Below are 9,098 nucleotides of genomic sequence, written 5' to 3' on the forward strand. Positions count from 1 at the left end.
AACAGTCCCTGACCCTGGAGAATCTGCCATCAGAGACAAGAGGGGTAGGGCATGGGTATCTGGTGTCATTTGGGGTAGCCTGGTTGGCACAGTACCTACAGGAAACCATGTCCTTCTGGGTCATCAGCTGCAGGTCAACCATGAAACCCTGAAGCATATAAAATGACCCTACAGACACGTTTAAGCACCGGGTTTCCTTCAGGGATGTCCTGTACATGCAGGGGGAGGTGTTTGTAAGAAAGCATATCTCATAAAGCCATATCATTATCCTAGAGGTTTCAGGAACACTGTGCCCTTCAAACATAGCTTGTAGATGTTTACAGGCAGCTGTCTGGCCAGGGAGACAGCACTAATTTATGTGCAGAGTTGTAGTGCATATAAGCAAAAAGATTTTCCTAAACACAGTTAAATGGCATTATCATGTAGGACAACTAATGCAAAGTAACAATCTGATTATCTTCCTTTTGTCTTGTGGCATTCAGTATTGATCTGACACAAAAGCAGGAGCCAGATAAAGAGCAGCAGGGAGTGAAGTGAGGAGTATAACTCATCCTCGTAGTTAAGCATTTCAAGAAAGGAGTGCTTATCTGGAGTTGGAACTGCAGCTGTCTGTAAATTGCTTAAAGAAATGCCCTTGGTACAACTCTTAGAAGAGTGTATTTAATTTTGTTTAAAATATGGATGCTTAGCTTTGAAATGCAAAGAACATGACATAGCATAAAAGTAATTATAGAAGGACAGAAAGGCACCTGGATATTCTTTATTTTGCTGTGCTCAGCAACGATATTATACTCTATACCTGTACTGTACCTGCCAGGCAAATGGAGAAATGGTGATGGATGGGCTTGCTGGAAAATGTCAAGAAAGAAATGTATAAATTAATAAGGATATTTCAGTACTTTCCTTTGAAGGTTTTGCTTTAGAAGGGAACTCTAGGCTTCCTAAGGTACTTGAGAAGAGTGAGAAATCAAAATTATGCATGGAGTGAAGGTCTAACTACAGCTAGCTAATGGAATATATTAGAAAACAAGGATTTTCCTTGAACTCTTGCCATCCCTTTAGAGCTTGAGGGAAGAACCACTCTGCTGCCACCCAGAGATCTGAGTCTTCCAAGGACCAGAGAGACCACTCCTTTTTCTCAGCAAATGAGTTTTGAGGAGGAAACACCTACAGATTCATTTTGCAGGGGCTGAAATCCTATTTCATAAATGATGCACCATGCTGGGTGTGCTTCATGAAGGCTGTTTCCTGTCACCATTCCCTGTGGGGCAGTTGGACTCTCTTCCCGCTGAGTCCCAGCTTGCTCCTTGAACTGGCCTGGGCTCTCAGTTTGCCCCAGTCATGTCATTTCCTTACCTTCTTCATGCTCCCAGGATGGCCAAAGTCAAAGCTGGAAGATGTGGTCATACACACAACGCATCCAGGAAATCCTTCCATAACTGTGTATCACCTGAAACTGCTGTTTCTTGATAACTAACCTAGATCATCAGTGTACAACATGGTTACTCTCTGCATCAGTACCAAACCAAGCACAACACCCTCTGAAACTAGAACCTAAGGAAACTGGCTGGCACTGCACCTTTTTGTTACTGTCAGCACCAGCAGCAGAAAAAGCAAGAGAGCATGAAAAATGTGGTCTGTGAATCTCCTGCGGGGAGATGGAGTGGGAAAAGAGGTGCCAGACCTCAGGCATAGATAAGGTATTTCTGCAAGGGTCAACTGACAGCCTGGCACTACAATGTGTTATAAATCAGTCCTGCACAGAAGTTAGCTACTGTTTTCAGCTGCTTCTGGTGAAAGCAACACGTACACCTTACCTTACCATCTGCAAATACTTAATAATAAGTTTTTTCTGCAGAAGTTGACATTTTCATTGCTTTCATGCTACCATGGAGGAACAATATGGTACAATATATCTTCCCATTTTTACTCTTTTACTTTGCTCTGATATTATACTAGAGTCTGCTGGGAAAGGAAATATAAATCTCTGTGCTCTACTATGTAGTTAAATAGAATTTTTGATATGTAAATTGAAAAGCTAGATGGAACTGTAAGTTCATTAGTGAGGTTAAAAGTTGTTTTCACAAAACATTTAATAGACTCTAACCACTAATGTTATCACTGGATTGCACTTGCTACATATATCAGTGAAATTTAGGGAGGCTGAATAGGAGGAAAGTGCCTTGGGTTGACAAGAACAGCGCTGCACTGAAGAGAAGTTGCAGTTTATAAACAACGTCTGCCTACACAGCAGAGAAGAGAACCTCAGTATTGTTAGCTGAAATCACCAGAAGCCTTTGAGGAAAGATGTCAGGTTTCCCCAACAAGTTGGCTGCTTGCTGTGTGCTACAAGACCTTTTCCATACAGCCATTTCTGTTCCTGGGAGGGATGGATCAGCATGAATTGTACTGGGAGGTAGCTCTCCTGCCTCTCTGATCTGAACCAAATATTTCTGTATTCTGAGAAGGGACGGGTAAAACTTCCCAACTTGAATTCTCTGCAGTCCTCACTATTATATCTTTCTGAGTCACCTTTTCAAAGCCAAATATTCACATTGTTCTGAATTATCTTTTTTTTGTAGTGTCATAAACTTTCTGCTTGGAGGCTCATCCACTGCCATCTCCTGTAGATAGCAGACTTTCATGTTTGGTTTGATGACTTTTGTGTTGAGCCTGGTTAATTCACAGATGTCCTTGGGAGTATAACTACTCAGTTCGGGCTGCACTGACAGCAGTGCAGAGAGACCCCCATGTTCCTGCTGCTCTGACTGGGTATCAGTCAGCTGAAATTTGTAGTCTGCTTTAGCCCACGTGCTTCACTCATCCAGTGTCTCATTTCTGCTCCTGCTCTGTTAGGGATGGATGTGTGCGGTGACAAACAGAGACGAAGGGGTGTTGCAGAACAGACTGTTAACTGATAGATGAAAATAGTGGCTGTACTTTATTTCAGCTAAAACGAAACCGTTCAACAGCACTGGACCAAGATGTTTAATTTTATCTTAGTTGTACAGTAATCCATGCCCTCGCGCAATAACGCACCATGAAAGCTTTAATTTTGATGCCACCAGCCAGACTTCTCTCCTAAGGGCTGAGTTCCTAGACCATGCTATAAAGAAAAAGAAGAGACAGAGACAGAGAAAGAGAGGTTTAAAATATTTCTAGAAGACTGCTGTCCTATGAAACTTCAAAGGATTATAAACCATATCAGTAGCTACTGAAATCTTTAGTCACAAGTATTTTGTGCAGAAACTGTCAGAAAAACATCACAGAATGTGCTAGCTGTGACTTTCTCTTACTGCATGATCCTGAGTGTACGTGCAAGTGTTAAAAATGAGTATTTTACCCCCCAAATTGGCAGCAGAACAGCTAGCATTTTCAGCAGGAAATGTACATTTCTTTTGATGTGGAACATGTTAGCAAGGAGAGATATGCAGAAAATATCATTTACTCACTCAGAATCATAACATATATAATTCTTTTATAAATAATTTTCTTCATATATGACTAATTTCACAGATTTTGTTGGCATTACCTGTTGCTGGTCTGAGATATGCTGGCAGCTGTGATTTCAGGACTTCACCACTTGGTCTCTGTATTATTATTAAATACCCTCTGTATTATTATTAAATCTTATCTGATTGTTTCAAAAATTCTCCAGCATGGTTTATTCCCATATTCACGCTATTCCTGTTTTTTCACAGTTTATTAAAATCTCATATAACATAACATATTAAATCACAAAACATGCATGGTTTTCCTGACAACAGTGCCAGTCATTTGGACACAAATCCCTTGTCTAGCAGGCATGTGACCACACCAGGGACATAAAAGCTTGAGATTGTTGCACTTGAAGGAGAACATGCAAAAGTCATTTGGGCAAAACACTTGGCAGAGAGCGCAGCCCGTTGTACAGGTGAGCACTCCATAAAAACTCTCTAGATGTAAGCTGAGATACTAAAGAAACGCTCAAGAAAAATGTGAATTATTTATTTCCCCATGTCATCCTTTAAAGGCACTTTAAGATCACTCCAAAACACTCCTGTCAGCACACAGTAATCTCAGAAACAGGAGGAGATGAAAGACATACTTCTTGGGAGAGGCTTTGGAGAGTTCAGATAGCTATTGCCTAAATGGGTCGGCACTGTTTTTCTTGTGTTCTTAAGACACTGCGATAGGATTGAGACATTTATTTTAATTTGCAAATATCTTTGCTTCAAAATCCTCAGGCCCTAATGATCACCATATGACACTGCTCAGCTTACATCCATGCAGAAATCTTGTTGGGCCTCAAAGCAGGGCTCAGTTCTGCTGTTAGACCCAAATCTTTCTTCTTGCTTAGATGAGCTAAATGAGAGTGGATTTCTGTGCCCCAAAGGGACGTGAAAGAGCGTGGATCATCACCCAGTTTTTTCCAGGAGAGACAGGACAGGCAGTGTAACAGGCCCTGAAATGACAGAAGCCATTTCCCTACCTAGCACAGAGCTGTGGCGCAGGCAGCCCCCATTCCCTCCTGCCATTTTCAGTTATTCCTCCTTGCCAATTAGAACAATTCTCTGAAAAATGTGAAAACAAACTTGCAGCTTTGCTCCCTTCTAGGTATGCTGGGGCCATACAGTGATCCCTCTGGATCTGGCATTCAGGCTTGAAAGATAATTAAACACCATATGAGAGGTGATCCCTGAGGGTCATTCTTACAATTTGTTGTGTTGGTGGTCAAGATTTGTGGCAACATTTATTGGCATATATTTAGGGTCCCTTACCTTGCTTTGGTGCTACCAAGGCGTGAGGGTGTACGCAGGTCTCTGTCACGGAGCTGTCTTCATGCCTTCTTCATTCCTTCTCATCTGCTTCATACTAACATTTATTTTCTTCCTTAAAAAGATAAAAGGAGTAGATCAGACAATTTATTCCTAGCATATTTTTAGATTTCTAGTGTCTGTTACTAAATAAAAGGGAAATGAAGAGGATGAAGTTCTGCGAGAAAAAGTTGTGTGGAAGTGTTTATTGTTAACGTGTGCAATTCTAAAATTCTCATTTAAAATGATGCAGTGACCTAAAGATTATGTTTTTAAATTGGCCTTTCCATACTGCAGAGACAGTGCAAAACAATTATTTGCATGGATTTTCAAATATCCTAAATGCGATTTACACTCTGTTGAAGATCAGTGGGATATTTTTAAAGCACTGCTGTACTTCTGAAATCCCACCAGGGATGTGGGCTTCCAAGGATGCCAAAGTACTCATTCAGGTACTTCGATCTGCGATATCGTTTTGAGATGAACAACTTGCTCGCTCTATGGAAGAGGAAATTTAGTCGCTTAGTCAGCTTTTTTTGACAGGAAGTGGTGATCCAGCATTTGCTGGGGAAAGATGCATGCCTAACCACATTGGTTTTGACAATCCCCACTGCAGATAGGATGGCATGAAAGACGCTGCTGGTTACACTTCTGTCTGGGTGGTGTTTGAGCAGGGTCAGTGGATGTCATGCCTTTCCTGCCAGAGCATGGTTTTATGTTAGCTGATATGGCCAAGGTCACAGGAGAGAGTATTGCAAAATTTGGACAGTTTTGTATGTCGATCGAAGCCATCTTTTTTCTTAAGTGCCAAAGTCATTCCAGGAATATAATTGAAGAGCTGATAACCTAATTTGACCTGCTTTTAGCTGCCTGAATTTCCCATTAAAATCTATGGCATTTGATGCTACTGTGAATCAGGGAAAATATTTGTAACAAAACTGCATAACTGAAAAATACTGAGCTGTCAAATTGGGGAAGGTTTCTTTTCAGTGTATTGCCTCACTCATGAACTAAGAGAAAAAAAGCTTTGAAATTGTGGGAATATTTTAAAATTTTGTGAAAAAAAATCATAATTAGTATTCTCTAGTAATTTAAATTGATGATTAATATATTTCTAAAAATAAGCTGAAGTCAAAATAAAACTTCTACAAAATATTGAAAAGAAACACCTGCCTCTTTTGAATATATACATAATGGTATTTACAAAACTTTTTCCTGGTTTAAGATGAGAAAAAAAAATGTTTCCCTTAGCTCTGTCCAGACCTCTTAAGATGAGAACGATTCAGTACACTGATAATATCTGAAAGCACCTGAGTTTGTCAGCTTACATTACACAGAGATATAAAGCCTGGCTACAAAACAATAAAAGAATATAGATTTCCTAGAAGTGTTGTTGAGATTTAAAAAAGCAACTCTCCTCTTTCTGAAGAACCCCCCCCCCCAAGTCTCTTACATCGCTAAACCAACAGTGCTCTGTCATTTTTTGGAGGTGACCTTGCAAGGTTTCATTTCCCCAGGTTTTCTAGTAACCTGTGCTCATAGGTTAAATGTGCTTTTCTCTTCTGTAATAGAAATATCCAGAAGACAAACCTGTGATATTTATTGCACTTGACTGAACAGAATGTTGTATTTCCCTTCCTAAAAGAAGCAGCTGAAATTATTGCATACAGGGTGGTTTACAGACCATAAAAGATAAATTGTGGAGAAGGCTCTGTCCCCTTTCAGGCAAACAAGGTTTCAGATGAAAAGAAAGCCAGACAAGCCAGTAATAAATTACAATGAAATTCAATTTGCTGTAGTTAGAATTTTGTTTTCTAGATGCACTACATGTCATGTTTACAAAATGTAACATTAGACTGGGTGCAAAAATTTTAAATATACATAACTTCTAAGAGATGTGCTAAGTAGCCCAGGACTTGTACATCTGTCTAACAAGTTAAGGAACTACGCTCATCCTTACCTGCTCCCCCAGTGGTTTGGGAAGTACTCATTGGCTGCAATCTTTTCTTGGTTTGTTTTTAGGACATAAAATTTAGTCATATCTAGATTGCTGTCAGCTTCCCTACATGTAGGTGATAAGCTTTTTACTCCTCCTGAAACAGAAACATCATTCAGCAAGCAGGAGAAAAAGAACCCTAAGGAAATGGTTCTGCATCTACTTCTCTTGGTGTAAGCTGAGGCCCCTGAACTCATGAAAGAGTTCTCCAGTTTAACTAGATGTAAATTAGGCTCACTGGATGTTATCATTTCTTCTAAAGATGTTTTGTCTGGAATTGAACAGTCACCAATTTTTAAATATGGAAAATCTATGGCTTTTGAGGTTTTCCTGGGGAACACCGATTATATTTCCCATAGCTTTGGATACGGTCATTCAGTCAGAGATTTTAGCACTGCATAGGAAGTAGTGGTCTCAAGATAATAAGCTCCTGTAAATTTAGGAACTCATGGACAAGTGGAAAATAGAGAAGCTGCTAATGCTGCCAGAGGAAAATGTCAGTGTGAGCTCAGAGAACATGCAACTTCCATCCCCTTTGAAGGAAGCCAGGAGACCACGCTCAGAAACACCTGCAAACAGGTTTCATCAGTTTTGCTGCTTAAGGACCTACCTAACTACCTATAATTTTTTTTTTTTTTTTTTTTTTTGTGTGTGTGTGTGTGTGTGTGGTAGCTCTTTTAAGCTGGTTGCAGCCATGGTTGCTCATAGCAAGTACTTGATAGCAAAAGTTTGGTGTGACAGCACGTTTTCTTTCCATTCGCAGATTGAGACAGACCCTGTGATCATACTAAGATTTATTTCAAAGTTCTATGTGGGTATTTTAGCATAAATTATTGGATTAATTAATACTTAGATCATCCACTAGGCTTAAATTGGTAAAAGACCATTTCCAGCTAGCAAGGTGAAGATTTTGATTTAGTGAGATATTTGTAAAAGTGAAGTAGGTTTTTGTAATGAATAGGAAGAGACTTGAGCAAAGCCAGGAGACATCACAAAAGGCTGGGCTTTAAATCAGAGAGGGAGGTGAAAAAATGAAGTATTATGTCATTCACTTTCTATGCTTCCTTATGAGAACTCCCTGAAATATTTTACCATTACACGGCATAAAGAGTTAGTCCCTGTCAGGTAAAAAGCATATCCTTTTAAAAAGCAAGTGGTGAGATTATTATAACTTGCTGTAATTATGTTTCTTCACTATATATCAATGGGGTAAAAAGGGTCCAACAAGGTGACGAGGCTGGCAGATGAGAGCAAAGCCTCATGCAGGTCCCCCACCTTCCTGGGAGATGTAGGTAATCCCCTGGCACAGGGATGCTCTGTTCATTTTTTGTCTCCAGAGTAACAAAAGTCACATGGGAATGTGTTTTTTTATTAGAAATTCCAACATTCTCTGTAAAAAGCAAGTTTGACTGCTGTATGGCAGGCATGTAGAGCTGGTCTCCTCGCTGTCTGCTATGGAGCACTGTTGGGACCACCCAGCATCTTGTTGGCCCTACAGCAGCTCCTCTCTGGCTGACAGCTTGAGGGAAGGCACCAGCAATGAAATTAACATCCTTAATATATACTGAGGGGAGCAACAGCCTCTGCTTGAATCTCAGCAGGCTGGAGATTGCTTAAGTGGACTTCTCTGCAGGCACTTTTTGCCCTTGTATGAAAGTCTGTAAATCTTTAATGGCAGCTATACCTCTCTGCCTTTACTGGCTAATTGTTTTTCATGTAGTTGGGTTTGTCTTTTGGTTCTGTGAAATGATTTACATGTGTTAGGTTAGCAAATAACTCTTGGAAAGATAAGCTTTTGCTCTGTTAGCTGGAGCATTTCTTCCCATACAGGAGAGCATTTGCTTTTTTATGGATGTATCTTCAGTTCAATCCCCTGGAAAAAAAAAAAATGGATCAGGGAAGACCATTTAATGGTCTCACCACTTGCATACCCGCCTTTGAAGACACATCAAAGAAGCAGTTCAAGGGGGAAAGAATAATTATTTTATTTTTGTGGAATAAGTTTGTAAGGGCAAGTTAGTCTGGTGACTATGGCAACAAGGGAATACGTATGCTGTTTGCTCTTATGTAGATTGAATAAAAAAGTAATTATTTTCTAATATTTTTTTTTATATTGGCAAAAATCTAAATAGAGTTGCTAAATATATTAATGCCATACTACATTGTAAGTTTTACCATGCAATGTTTTTTTTTAAGAAATAATACTTCAGAAATTTTATTGAAGATCTTACTGCAAATATAAATTGACAATATTTTTCATTGTATTAAATAATTGAATATGAAATAACTTATTTTCACAGAATTAT

The 9,098-nt window shown here is 39.5% G+C and overlaps 1 protein-coding gene across 1 annotated transcript in view; it reads left to right on the forward strand.

Moving 5' to 3' along the window:
* Positions 1-9,098, forward strand: part of DPP10 (dipeptidyl peptidase like 10) — a 481,130-nt gene that overhangs the window by 18,525 nt on the left and 453,507 nt on the right. The gene's annotated exons all lie outside the window — the stretch shown is intronic.

This window comes from Aythya ferina (genome assembly GCF_964211825.1).
Source record: "Aythya ferina genome assembly, chromosome: 6".
Classification (NCBI taxonomy): domain Eukaryota; kingdom Metazoa; phylum Chordata; class Aves; order Anseriformes; family Anatidae; genus Aythya; species Aythya ferina.